Source organism: Triticum aestivum, chromosome 2D (genome assembly GCF_018294505.1).
Source record: "Triticum aestivum cultivar Chinese Spring chromosome 2D, IWGSC CS RefSeq v2.1, whole genome shotgun sequence".
Lineage (NCBI taxonomy): Eukaryota > Viridiplantae > Streptophyta > Magnoliopsida > Poales > Poaceae > Triticum > Triticum aestivum.
The window spans coordinates 515,603,670-515,619,204 of record NC_057799.1 but is presented as its reverse complement, the minus strand read 5'-3'; positions in this window follow the sequence as shown (position 1 = coordinate 515,619,204).

Genomic DNA, 15,535 nt, shown 5'->3' with positions numbered 1-15,535 from the left:
CAGCCGGCCCAAACTCAACCGCAACACGAGCACCATCGACGATCCTTAGCTATCAAGTATGACAACGATACCCATACGCCTCCGAGAATCAGGTACTATTATCCAACGGCCGGCGCCTACGTTCACTTTCTTAGCATAAGCACTGCACCTTTGAATTTCTTCAGGGCATCATTCAGTTTTTCATGAGACGCGTTATTCTGCTTGCACCTGTAGGGCCATACTTCTGGCAGTGAACATGTTACATGTGCTAAATTACATACCAGTGCACATATAGTTAATATGCTTTAGTTTTGTTCTGATGCCACCTGTTGGTTCCATCAGACTGCTTAATGTTCTCTATGCTTAATTACACATCAGCAAACTAGCATGTGGTTCCGCTGCTTTTTGTTTGTTTTACCCTACATTTTCTGATGCTAGGTATTACATCACTGCTCCGAGCCTCTGTTCATTACTTGTTTGTGTGTTCTTGATCTTCCCAAGTTGCATGACTAATTTGATGCTTCTATTAATTATGGAGCTGCCAACCCCATCAAGCAAAATATTTGTTCTTTTGGGGCTGGCACCTCGAACAAGCATAAAAATAGAGGGAAGCAGATATATTGTCGTGTATGCACACACCCTTCTTTCATTAGTTTAGATGAACCATTGATGATCAATTCGGACCAGTGCATGCGATTAAAATTAATTTTACCTAAATAGATGGTGCAGAATAAACTACAACAACTAGATTTGCAACCACGGGATGCTGATGATATCTTCAAAGAACATTGCAACAGCAGCTAGGCTTCACAGCAACATATGGTAAGCCAGTGTGTTATAGTACATGTGAAATGTAATGCGAGTGGGCTGCTTTCTTGGCTTGTGCCCTCAACGTGTAATCCTACCGAATTACAAATAGTTCAGTTGTTTGCTTTGCCGTATTGCTTGATTCGAATGCTTATTTGTTGTTATGCTATACCTGAGTTGGCCAATATGTTAGCAGTGCCTGCTGTACTATCGTAAAGAAATGCATGCCTATTTCATTTGAGTCCTTAACTTCTCCTCTCAACTTCATCACAAGACTGTCTTCGTAATTTATATGAGGCCACACTATTAAGTGCTTTCTCAGATTATTTCAACTGCTTAGATGCCTTGGCAACTTAAATATAGCGGTTGTACACTCCCTTTCAACTAGGGATGTCCACTGGGTCCCGTTTAATCCCGATTAAAGTCCACTAGTGGTATGATAGTTCAAAAGAGTTTTGTTTTTTGAGGAAAATGAACTAGGGAGGTAGCAAAAACTAACTAGATGGGACTGGCGGATGTCGTTTATTTTCCACTTACATCCCTAGTTTCATCTTACCATTTTAATTTCTTTTCGGCTAATGCTGCTTCGAACCATTTAAATATAGTTTGCCATGCTCGGCAATAATTCGTCTGTCATTTACCATGTAAGCTTACTGCTTGGATCATACGATAACTATCTCTTACTGATGTCCAGCAGAAACCTTTCAGGATGCCGTTCACACTAGGACACAATGTACAACCCCAGAATCTATTTGTGGAAGCAGTGCGCCATCCATGTTACCAGATGCTAGCAGTTCAGAGGCAACACCGCCGGAGAGCAGTCTGAGCACAGATATTATAGTGCTTGAGGCTCTACTAGAGGCAGAAAGAGATGGTGTGGCTGCCATGAATGAGGTAATCTTTATCTTGAGGCTGGAAATTACGGAATTAGCGGCACGCATTATGCAAGCAACCCAAGAATTGGAGGAAGTAAGAATGTTGCATTTGAAGACGGAGGAGGTCCTGCTGTTTCTGCTATCTGAAGCCCAAGGTAATCCCGGTTCTTCTTTAGATACCAGTTGAAATTGTCATTAGATTATTGTATTTGCATGTTGTGTCATGTCTCTGAATGGATTATGTTGCAAGACCCCCTATGTTGTACATGTGTTGTAATGATCCGAATTTTTTAGGCGAGGTAATCCTCAGTACTTGTATGATTGACATAAGGTGAACTGTTTTTCATGTGAGCATATTGTATTGGATGAAATAACTGTTTGACTCAGAGTGTATCCAACCTACTGAATTCGAAGATCACGGCATTTCTAAATCATAATCATATATAAAGGTGGAATAAATCTTTGTTGCGGTTTTGAAGAAATAAATAACAAAACGTATAATTATCTGTGGATATTCGTAATCGAATACAAATTGGATTTGAATTTAGTTTGCCAGGTCCCAGGGAAAACGTGAATGCTAATTCTCCCAAGTTTTGAACGAAGCGGCTAAACACCCACTATAATTTGTGGGCTGCCCAAAGCAAGTGTTTGCGAGATGGAAATTACTGTCTACCCCTGACACTTGACATCCTTATCGACCGGATTTACACTACTGTCGATAGGGGTAGACTAGTAACTTCAATCAGACGTGACACGACGGCCTCTGAGCCCATTCAGACACGTGGGCGCCAAACATGGGCGGCAAAACACATTTGATTCAAGCTCGTCCGAAAGACATGTGTCTCTTCCTCCATTTCCCCATTCATACACGGTGGGCGGCAAAACAAACTCTCCTCGTCCGAAATCGATATAGGCTAATATTTTAAATAGGGGCAGATGTGTAACTTCCAACAGACGTGACACAACCGCCCTACCTGTCAGGCCCGTTCATACACCGTGGGCGCCAACCGTGGGCGGCAAAACACCTTCTCCTCGCCCGAAATAGTTACCGGCAAATATTTGGGAGATGCGAGATTACCGTCCTATCCCCAACTGACGCGATGTCTGAAATTTTAAACGGGGGATAAGTTCGTAACTTTCCCCCATTTCAGAGAAGCGCGTCCCAAAGTTTGAGATCCCCCCTCCCCTCCATTTCCCCATTCATACATCATCGGCGGCACGACAACCTCCGCACTGCGGCCAGCCTCCTCCGTCCGCCACCCCATCCTCCACCTTGTCGGAGCCGCTACCCCTACCCCGTCGTCCACTGCAAGAGATGGACGTCTCTCATCCACGGCACTGGACCAGGATCCTTTCATCGCCTCCTCTCGCTTCATCGGCGCCATCGTCCACCTTGTCGTTGCTGCTCCTACGACCGCCCCGTCCACGGCAACAGGATATATCCCCCGACCCGGCCGTCTGCCGTCTAAAGTCTTCTTCCCCGCCGCCGACAGCCATCGCACCCGCAGCACCCTCAACGTATCAGCATAGGCCTACACAGCGTCGCAAGAGAGGTGGTACTCTTCCATATGTGCTTAAGTTATTGATCTCACCCGGAAAATAGATCGTAATTTGTTTACTGTACTTTTCTTGTCCGTACCAAATCGTAGTGGCTAGTTGAAAGCAAACATTGGTTGCGAAGTAGCTTTGTCCGGTTTGCACCTTCAGATCCGCCATGGCACGGGCACTATACTCGTAAATCTTATGGTTTCCCCCCTTTATATTCACTACCATCATCGTAGGTGCTTCGTGTCGTGCTAGCACTGCTCCTCAAGACCTCAACCCAAAGCTTACGTGTTGAAGTACGAACCTGATATGATGCTCATATCACTAAAACAGAGAACGTTTAATTGGTCACCTAATGTTCCTATATTCGTTTCGAAAAGCATGTGCGCCACCCACTGGTCCAGCTAGTTCCACTTTCCTGATTTTTCTCTTGATGCTTAGGGTTTTCCCCTTTTATCTACTCTACTATGATCTGCGTAGGTGCTTTCTGTCGTACTAGCATTACTCCACCCTTCAAGCTAAACAACACAACACTCAGAATTCGAAAGCTTAGTTGTTCAAATATGATTGTGATATGATACTGATATTAGTTAACCGACACATTTAATTGGTTAGCTAAAGGTCCCACTTGAGTTTCCAAATGCATGTCGCGACATATAGAGAGACAGCATAATTGCATTTCTTTGTCACTTGTTGACCGTACTTTCTTGTCCATACCAAATCTTAGTTCTTATTTCAAAGCAAACATCGCTTGCTAACTACCCTTTGCGCGGTTTGCCGCTTCAGATCTGCCATCCCACTGCCACGGTCAACACTGTACTCATCATGCTTATGTTTTCCCCATTTTATGATGACCACAATCAGCCTATGTGGTTCGTGTCGTAATAGCACTGCTCCACCCATCGAGCTAAACAAGCTTAGTTGTACAAATTCATATCTGATATTATTGCTGATATTAGTAAAACTGAGAGATGTTTAATTGGTTAGCTAAATGTTCCTACTTTAGTTTCGAAATGCATGTGAGCCACATATGGAGAGACCGGAAAGAATAGTATTTCTCTGTGCGCTCTGGTTCATCATGGGTGGCCAACCGACATTGTATTGAAAGACTTGTAATATCTTCAATCTGCTTGCTCTTCTGCTCTTCTTTAAGATGATACTCTTCTCTTGCGGTCGACTGGTCAGGTCGAGTTGTTCTCCCTTAGTATATTTTGAATCTGTCAGGTCAGGTCGACTTGTTCTTCTTTACTATATGTTGAAGCTATCATCTGCGAAGTGTCATCACTTCTGGAGCTCTCATATTTTGAGTAGTAGGCCACATTATATTAATGCACACAACAAATTACAGCATGCATGGCATCTTTTAAAAGAATTGCAGAGATAGCACAAAGGGGTTTACAGGGAGGCAGTATTGGATTAGAATCACTTCTGCATTACAAAGAAAATCTCACTTGTTTTTATGTTTTCATGCATGTCAGATATTGAACATTATCAAAATGAATATGAGAATGGGCGCACGAGAGGAATATTGCGGAACGATCCACTAGCTAACAAACTTGGCATGGTGGAGGATGGCCTATCTTATTCACCCATCAAGGTGCTTGCTCTAACTTTGCAAAGTTGTATTGGTCGCACATATTTTGCATCTGACCTCTTGCATTACTTCCACTTTGTTACACCATCTGCTTAGTTTAAGCATCATATATGAGTATATGCCATACCTATCCATTTTCTGTACCTATTCCATGTGTCGTCACACTATGTTTTTCCAGTCAAATGTTGTTCTTTCGTAATAGATGTCCAAAAGGAAGAGGGTGAGTGCACATCCTCAAGGAGTACAAACTAGGTATTTGGAAAAGGTAGTGATACCTGTTAAATCAGATAGATCAGCAGCCATAGAAAACACAGGCCCAACTGTACCACACTGTACCCCTACTCCAGTGGCCAAACCCCTATTAGAACTGCTGGGAGCCCAGCGTCAGGTACTGTCTATGATATCAATTCAAAATTTGAACTCCTAAATTTCTGCTTGTGCCTTACCTTCTCTCTTGTATGAAAACTAATTTCAGATGAACTTGCTCAAAGGATCATACGATCTCAAAACAATAATGGGCTCTGCATTGCTCTTGTGAGTACCTCTCTCCGTTTTGCCTTGTAACGCTGTACTTAATTAATTGCTATTTGATTATGTATCATCAGTCTGCACCTGAGCTTCATTATCCTCTGTTTCTTCCAATATTATTTGATCTATATTTACTCTTTGCAAAATGTAGAATAATGGCAACGCTTATAAAGAATTTTCTTTGGGGAATTTATTGAATTATCCTTCCATCAACATGGAGAAGGGCTTTGTCCAGCCCGTGTTAACATGTAATGTAAGTTCATCCTTCTCAAGCCTTCAAACTTTGTTCTGGTATAGATTTGGATAGGCATCATTTCCTCCACTGCTGTTTGCTTTGCTGTTTACATCTGATTGGATGTTTGCAACAACTACCAGTTTCAAATTGTAGTTGTAAAAACATGTTCCTTATGCAGAACAGATCCATTTATTTGCTTATATAATTGTGAAACCTGTTACGTGTCTCCTTGTTTCTCTTTCAGACTCGTATCTCTTACGCCAGGCAGAACTTTAGGGAAGATAGTGAGCCAAACCATCTTGAGGACAGCGAGATGACCCCAAGGTCCTGTCTTGATGAAGACAGTGAGTTGAAGCTACTCACCAGCAGGTGTGAGACAACCTCTATGCAGTCGGGTACCTCAATCAGTTCGACTTCTTCAGTCTCAACTTAAAGCGGAAAGGCTTGCTTCAGCTCAGCTCTGACTTGAAGTCAAAGATGCAATGAAGATGTCAGAGGACTGCTATGCAAACCATCATGCCTTAAATCTAGTGTTGATGCATCTATCGTTGACACAACTGAGGTCTACTCAGCTTCTTCAGCTGTTTGGGGGGGCCCGACGTGGCCAGGCCTAGTGCCTTCTGAAGTGCTCTCAGTTTTGTATATTCTTTTGTCGGCGCGTTTATTTGCACTGGTGGCGAACTTTGATGCCCAGTGGATGTAATATGTGTGATAGCCGTGATAGCCTAGCGTAAGTTGCTTGCTTATTTATTTCCTTGTTGTCTTGTTTATTTGTTTGCTTGTAGTCATTGCAGTTCTTTTTCCGCGGTTTGCTAGTGGCTGCAATAACCTATTTTTTTAAACTAGGCCACAATAACCATGGGCTAATATTTACTGTAGTGACACTGGGCCTCCTACGGGCCGTAGAAACAGTGGGCCTTCTACGAGCCGTAGAAACAGTGGGCCTTCTACGGGCCGTAGAAACAATGGGCCTTCTACGGGCCGTATCATCAATGGGCCTTATACGGGCAGTATGATCGATTGGCCAAACATGGGCCAATAACAGGCCGCATTATGGCCATAAACGGGCTAGAGTTGGAATCGTCCGTTCATGGGCCGACCATAACGGGCCATCGTTAATAGGCCGTATTTGATGACGCTATGAAAACGGCCCAACGTATTAACGGACCACAAACGGGCCGACTGTAACCATGGGCTGAATTTGGCCCACAAGCAGAAAATGACAGTAACGGGCCGTAAGTAAACGAATGCTGGAAATGAGCCCAAGAATAAATGGGCTCTGAGAAGGCCGAAAGATAACATGGGCTGGAAACGGCCCAACGGAATAACGGGCCATTAATGGGTATAAAGCGATACACTGTTCATTACGGGCCAGTTTCACCACGGGCCGTTAATGGGTGTAAAGTGATACACTGTTCATTACGGGCCAGTTTCACCACGGGCCGTTAATAGGCCAAGAGTTACATAGGGCCTCATATGGGCCGAAAGACGTCATGGGCCATACATGGGCCAGAAGTGAAAACAGGCTGGAATCATATTGGGTGGCCCAGATGACGCTACTGGGCCTAATTCGGATAGGGCGTAACGGGCCTTGGGTTAGCCGGCTGTAAATGGGCTATATGCGAACAGGCCGTTAACAGGCTTTACATGGGCCGGCCTTTTCACAGCAATGGGCCTCTGTTGGGTCGTGCCACGTGTCGAAGTATCATAGGCGCCTTCTGTCCAATGAGTGGATGACATCTGTCCCAACGATGAGCCGACACGTGTTTCCTCCAGCCAATGATGATTTTACACGTGGAAAATCCCCATTGGTCGGGGCTGTTAACGGGTTATCGGATCCAAAACCCGACCCGATAGCTTAACGGCGTTCCGTTACGGTGGATGCCACGTGTCGGTCACCCTTGACGAAAGCACTTCTGTGACGCGCGATTTATCGTCATGGAAGTGGACACTTCCGTGATGATAATTTTGGTAATGTCATGGAACACTTCTACGACAGCACAGGTATGACTATCTTGATTCTGTCATAAATTTGTCATGGATGTACATGCATGACAAAAAACGCGACCTACTGTGACAAACACGTATCATCACGGAAGTGTATTTTTTTTGTAGTGACACTTTGTTAGCTCCCTTTGGATCGACAAAACCTTCCGGTTGCATCACATACAACTTTTCTTCCAGAAATCCATTCAGGAATGCAGTTTTTACATCCATTTGCCAAATTTCATAATCATAAAATGCGACAATTGCTAACATGATTCGGACAGACTTAAGCATCGCTACGGGTGAGAAGGTCTCATCGTAGTCAATCCCTTGAACTTGTCGAAAACCTTTTGCAACAAGTCGAGCTTTATAGACAGTAACATTACCGTCAGTGTCAGTCTTCTTCTTGAAGATACATTTATTCTCGATGGCTTGCCGATCATCGGGCAAGTCAACCAAAGTCTACACTTTGTTCTCATACATGGATCCCATCTCAGATTTCATGGCCTCAAGCCATTTTGCGGAATCTGGGCTCACCATCGCTTCTTCATAGTTCGTAGGTTCGTCATGGTCCAGTAACATAACCTCCAGAATAGGATTATCGTACCACTCTAGTGCGGATCTTACTCTGGTTGACCTACGAGGTTCAGTAACAACTTGATCTGAAGTTTCATGATCATCATCATTAACTTCCTCACTAATTGGTATAGACGTCACAGGAACCGGTTTCTGTGATGAACTACTTTCCAATAAGGGAGCAGGTACAATTACCTCATCAAGTTCTACTTTCCTCCCACTCACTTCTTTCGAGAGAAACTCCTTCTCTAGAAAGGATCCATTCTTGGTAACGAATGTCTTGCCTTTGGATCTGTGATAGAAGGTGTACCCAACAGTTTCCTTTGGCTACCCTATGAAGACACATTTCTCCGACTTGGGTTCGAGCTTATCAGGTTGAAGCTTTTTCACATAAGCATCGCAGCCCCAAACTTTAAGAAACGACAACTTTGGTTTCTTGCCAAACCACAGTTCATAAGGCATCGTCTCAACGGATTTTGATGGTGCCCTATTTAACGTGAATGCGGCCGTCTCTAAAGCATAACCCCAAAACGATAGCGGTAAATCAGTAAGAGACATCATAGATCGCACCATATCTAGTAAAGTACGATTATGACGTTCGGACACACCATTACGCTGTGGTGTTCCGGGTGGCGTGAGTTGCGAAACTATTCCACATTGTTTCAAATGTAGACCAAACTCGTAACTCAAATATTCTCCTCCACGATCAGATCGTAGAAACTTTATTTTCTTGTTACGATGATTTTCAACTTCACTCTGAAATTCTTTGAACTTTTCAAATGTTTCAGACTTATGTTTCATTAAGTAGATATACCCATATCTGCTTAAATCATCTGTAAAGGTGAGAAAATAACGATACCCGCCGCGAGCCTCAACATTCATTGGGCCACATACATCAGTATGTATGATCTCCAATAAATCAGTTGCTCGCTTCATAGTTCCGGAGAATGCCGTTTTAGTCATCTTGCCCATGAGGCATGGTTCGCAAGTACCAAGTGATTCCAAAAGTCCATCAGTATGGAGTTTCTTCATGCGCTTTACACCAATATGACCCAAACGGCAGTGCCACAAATAAGTTGCAATATCATTATCAACTCTGCATCTTTTGGCTTCAACATTATGAATATGTGTATCACTACTATCGAGATTCATCAAAAATAGACCACTCTTCAAGGGTGCATTACCATAAAAAATATTACTCATATAAATAGAACAACCATTATTCTCTGATTTAAATGAATAACCGTCTTGCATCAAACAAGATCCAGATATAATGTTCATGCTCAATGCTGGCACCAAATAACAATTATTTAGGTCTAATACTAATCCCGAAGGTAGATGTAGAGGTAGCGTGCCGACGGCGATCACATCGACTTTGGAATCGTTTCCCACGCGCATCATCACCTCGTCCTTAGCCAGTGTCCGCTTAATCCGTAGTCCCTGTTTCGAGTTACAAATATTAGCAACAGAACCAGTATCAAATACCCAGGTGCTACTGCGAGCTCTGGTAAGGTACACATCAATAACATGTATAACACATATACCTTTGTTCACCTTGCCAACCTTCTTATCCGCCAAATACTTGGGGCAGTTCCGCTTCCAGTGACCAGTCTACTTGCAGTAGAAGCACTCAGTCTCAGGCTTAGGTCCAGACTTGGGTTTCTTCTCTTGAGCAGCAACTTGTTTGTTGTTCTTCTTAAAGTTCCCCTTCTCCTTCCCTTTGCCCTTTTTCTTGAAACTGGTGGTCTTATTGACCATCAACACTTGATGCTCCTTCTTGATTTCTACCTCCGCAGCTTTTAGCATTGCGAAGAGCTCGGGAATCGTCTTATCCATCCCTTGCATGTTATAGTTCATCACGAAGCTCTTGTAGCTTGGTGGCAGTGATTGAAGAATTCTGTCAATGATGCTATCATCTGGAAGATTAACTCCCAGTTGAATCAAGTGATTGTTATACCCAGACATTCTGAGTAAATGCTCACTGACAGAACTATTCTCCTCCATCTTGCAGCTGTAGAACTTATTGGAGACTTCATATCTCTCAATCCGGGCATTTGCTTGAAATATTATCTTCAACTCTTGGACATCTCATATGCTCCATGACGTTCAAAACGTCGTTGAAGTCCCGGTTCTAAGCCATAAAGCATGGCACACTGAACTATCAAGTAGTCATCACCTTTTCTCTGCCAGACGTTCATAACATCTGGTGTTGCTCCTGCAGCAGGTTTGGCACCTAGCGGTGCTTCCAGGACTTAATTCTTCTGTGCAGCAATGAGGATAATCCTCAAGTTACGGACCCAGTCCGTGTAATTGCTACCATCATCTTTCAACTTTGCTTTCTCAAGGAACGCATTAAAATTCAACGGAACAACAGCATGAGCCATCTATCTACAACAAACAGAGACATGCAAAATACTATCAGGTACTAAGTTCATGATAAATTTAAGTTCAATTGAAAGTGCGTTATATCGACTAGAGGGGGGTGAATAGGCGATTTTTGTGAATTCTGCACTGAGAAATTTGCTAGTGAGGAAATTCCTTAGCGAAGAACTACTTTCATCGGAATAAGTACTCAAAAGTATGCATGGCAAAACACAAGCATAGTCATCATGATGAAATGAAAGCAAGCACAGAGTACAGAAAGCGTAAACACAGCATAACACAGGATGAAGACAAACAGACTGAAGAAATTGAACTGAGGAAATTGTGAAAGTCTTCAGCCAAAGTCTTCAAACACAGATATGAAGAAGCATACAACACAGTAATGAGGAAATGAAAGAGTTGAGGAAATAGAACCAGTAAGCTTGGTGAAGACAATGATTTGGTAGACCAGTTCCAACTGCTGTCTCAGTTGTACATCTGGTTGGAGCGGCTAGGTATTTAAACCTGAGGACACACAGTCCTCACCGTATTCTCCTTGAACTAAGGTCACACAGACCTCGTCCAATCACTCGTGGTAAGTCTTCAGGTGACTTCCAAACCTTCACAAACTCGGTCACTCGGCGATCCACAATTCCTCTTGGATGCTCTAGACCATGACGCCTAACCTTCTGGAAGAAGCACAGTCTTCAAAGGTAACAAGCATCGGATCCACGCAGGATCAATCTCTTCAGTGATGCTCAATCACTTTGGGTTTGTAGGTGTTTGGGTTTGGGTTTTCCTCACTTGATGATTTTCGCTCAAAGTCCTCGGAGGATGGGATGCTCTCAATTGACAAGTGTCAGTTTCTCTCGGAGCAGCCAACCAGCTAGTGGTTGTAGGGGGCGGCTATTTATAGCCTAGGGAGAAGCCCGTCATGATAAGACATAAATGCCCTTCAATGATATGACCATTAGGTGGTAGATATTTTGGGACAGCTGGCGCATAGCACAGCAACGGTCGGAAATTTGAGCATCAAATTCCTCAGGGCTATCATGTTCCTCACTATGTAGGCAATCCGCACTGGCGAATTCCTAACTCCTCGGTCAGAACAAATTCCTCAGAGACCAGAAGAACTTCGTCTCTGTCACTGAAGAATATGACTGAACTGTATGAGATTTCGAATGGCTTCACTCGAAGGGATTGGTAGGTGTAGGATTTTGAGTTGAGCATCACATGGAAATTTTTCCTTAGTATTTCCTCAACCCCCTTTAACACTACGGTGTTTCCAATGAATCAAGAAAGAGAAAATGAAACTACGAAAACAAAAGTCTTCACGCTTCATGTTCCTCAAATGAATACCAAGTCTTCAAGGTCACACCAATTTCTTCACTTTCAAAGTCTTCGGAAAGTCTTCAGAAATCCAAAGTCTTCAGTCGAAGAACTTCATTTTTAGGGGTCGACTTTCTCTGTAAATATCAAACTCCTCATAGACTTATGGACCTGTGTACACTCATAAACACATTAGTCCCTTAACCTATAAGTCTTCAATACACCAAAATCACTAAGGGGCACTAGATGCACTTACAATCTCCCCCTTTTTGGTGATTGATGACAATATAGGTAAGTTTTCAACGGGGACAAACATATGAAGTGTAAATACTGATATTGAGGAATTTGATTGCAAGATATAGAAGAACTCCCCCTGAAGATGTGCATAGTGAGGAATTTGCTTTTGAAGCAATGCACACTTGAAGAGTTGAATCATGGAGATATCCCCCTATATCTTGTAATTCATACACGCATTTGACATAATATATGAAGAATTTGAAATGCATGATGAAATATGGTGACTGATGTAATTCAGCATGCGTGCAATAACATTAACGAGGAATAAGCATGCAGAAGAAACAGCAAAAGTATCAGGCCACCATAGAGTCTAAGTTTACAACTCGATCCAACAAAGTCATCAGAAGAACGAGAGTTGTAACTTTAGAAAAAAAACGCCCATATAAGATAGACCCGCTTGAAGACTAACTCAAATTTCCCCCCCTTTGTCATCAAATGACCAAAAGGGTCGAAAATGAGGACTAACGCCCCTGAAGAATATCAAGGTGATGAAGGAGCGTCAGCGTCGTTGGGGTCGTTTGTTGATGTAGGGCCTGCTGCAATGTCGTCCAAGTCTTCATGTTCATCAGTGTCATGTGATGAAGAATAGGAGCTGGCCACCAAGGAAGGAACCTTGACCTTCTTGTACTTCTTCGGAGGTGGTGCAGCCCAGTCAAGATCTTCCTTGAGACCCATTTTCTTCAGATCTTCTTCACCATATATGTGCGGCAGAACAGCCCAGGTGCGGTTGAGGGTTTCATGAAGGTAGTAATGGTTTTTCTTCACTGCATTATGGGTAGCAGTCATGTTGTGAAGAATTGAACCAAAATGATGAACATGAGACTGCAGCAGACCAGGTGCAGTCATGTTGTCAAGATCTTCCTTGAGACCCATTTGTGATTGCGATCAACCTTCTGGTGAAGACTGAGGAGAAGCTCACGGTCAGTCATCACCCTGGGTGTTGTGCCTTGAGGATTTTGCTTGGGTGCGTTGGCGGCAGAGTCATGGGTGGCAGAGTCATCATTGGTGGAGTAGGATGCATCCTTGCGAAATTTTCCATCCAATGGACGAATGCCTTCATCAATAACAGCAGTAGCCTTGCCCTTTTCATCAGCTGAGGAAAATGTCCGTTTGAGGACTTCAATCGGGGGCAAGTAGCTGCAATGATTCAGTGTATCAGCTTTGTAGTTGAGTGAAGACCTTGTTCTGATGAATCTCATAATCCACGGTGCATAAGGCTTCAACTCAAATGGTGACATTGCGACATTGGCCAGAGTCCCCATGAAGAAATCATGGAAGTTGACGGGAACGCCATGAATGATATTGAAAAGCAGATTCTTCATGATGCCAACGACTTCTTCTTCATTCGAGTCGTGGCCCTTGATAGGACTCAATGTCTTCGTCAGAATGCGATAGACAGTCCAAGGCACATACAGCAATTCCTTCACAAGGAATTTTGTTCTTGGGGCCTGACCTTGGCTTCAAAGGCTTCATCAGCACTTGCATATAGTGATCGGTAAGCTCAGGTTCATTGTAGACGCAACAAGCACCTTCAAGGGGCGGACTGAGAGGCAAAGCACGAAGCAATTCAGTATCTGGTGCTTTGTAGTGAGTGTTTTCAGACATCCAGTCCATCACCCATGAATTCACGTCTTCAGAGTTGCCAGTGATGTGCAGATTTGCATAAAATTGAAGAATTAGCTCTTCATTCCAATCACATATCTCAGTGTAGAAATTTAACAGTCCAGCGTCGTAGAGAACACTGAGGACTGGCCCGAAGCATGGCAGAGATTCCATATCCATGTGAGGAATGTGCTCATGATTGAAGACTTTGTCTTTGTTGAACAGCACTGAGGAATAGAAATTTGCCTGGCTGGCAGTCCAGAAACGCCTCTTCCTTATGCGAGCAGAGTCATAAGGTTGTAATCAGTGAAGAATACATGCTCGCCAAAGAAGGCATCAGCCTTAAATTTTTGCTTCCTTGAGAATGGATCATTTGGCTTGGGCAGTGGAGTGTCAGTCAGTTGCATGATGACCTCAGGAATCGCAATCTCAGGTTCTTCAGGCTGAGGAATTTCTGGTTCCTCTTTAGTGGCAGCCTGGTTTTTCAATTCTTCATTCTCATTTTCTTCAGCACTAGTGGCTGGAATGTCTTCATGAGCTTCATCAGATCCCATTTGAACTGTAGTGGCTGGGGACTGAGGAATTTGCTGCATTGGAGTGAAGAGTGGAGAATTGGGGTGTTGACTTTCCCAAAAGTCATCATTCATTGTTGTATAGCCAATGTCCACATCTTCTTCTTCAATTTCTTCAACGCCAGCCTCTTCAGCAGTAAACTGAGGCATAGGCGAGGAAACTGTGGGGGTTGAAGGGATTTTATCCACTTCAATTTCTTCATCCATCTGCTCTGACGTAGCAGCAGAGGGATTTTCTTCATCAGATCCGCTAGGGATCACATATTCTTCATCAAAAGGGATGATTTCCTTTGATGGCATGGAGGAAACTAGAACAACATCAATTGGATTAGCAAATGAGCTTGTCAATTGCTTCATCTTCTTCGGTGCTGAAGAATCTGAAGGAGCTGATGCTTTCCTTTTCTTCACTGCTGCATGCTCTGCAGCCTTGGTCTTCTTCACATCTGATGCAGATGGAAGGATTGGAGTTGGAGTAGGTGCAGGAGGAGTAGAGGAATGTTGTGACGCCCGGATAATCAAGCTACAGTAAACCTCTGCTAATGGTGCCACGTCACCTCGGTTACTGTTGATAAACTCGAGTTAGTTCAAAAACGATTCAACTTAAAATTTAAAATATAGGCAAACAATAAAAGTTTTCAAATATTAAAACTAAATTGTTCAGAGTGAACCAAATATTGCATAGATAATAATGGTGGAGAAATCTAAATTTAATAAAATGTTTAAGTGTTCAAAATAATTAAAATAGAGGTTTAAATGTTAAAATAAATGCCTTTTGGATTTTATAAAATATTAAACTATTTTAATTTGGGTTGAGGATTAATGTGGCAATAGTATATTTAAAAGTATTAATTTAAGTGCTAGTGATAATTTTTATAAAACTAAAATAAAAGTAAAACAGTAAAAAGAAAGATAAATAAAAAGAAAAGAAACAAAACAGAAAAATAACTAACCAAAAAAAGGAAAACAAAAAAAGAAAACAAAAGAACCCCCTCTCCCTGGGCCGAGTGGCCCAGCTAGCCCCAGGCCGGCCTAGCTGCGGCCCAGCCCCACTCACCTTATCCACTCACCCCCCCAGCCAAACCCTAACCCAAACCGAACCCCACCCACTCTCCCCGATCCCCTCTCTCTCTCGCTCCCCCTCGATCCCCCTCTCCCTCCCCCGTTCTGGATCGGGAGCGGGCGCCCCCGACGCCTCCCGTCGCCCGCCTCGCCGCCCCTCCTGGCCTCCTTGCTGCCGCCCCGATCCACC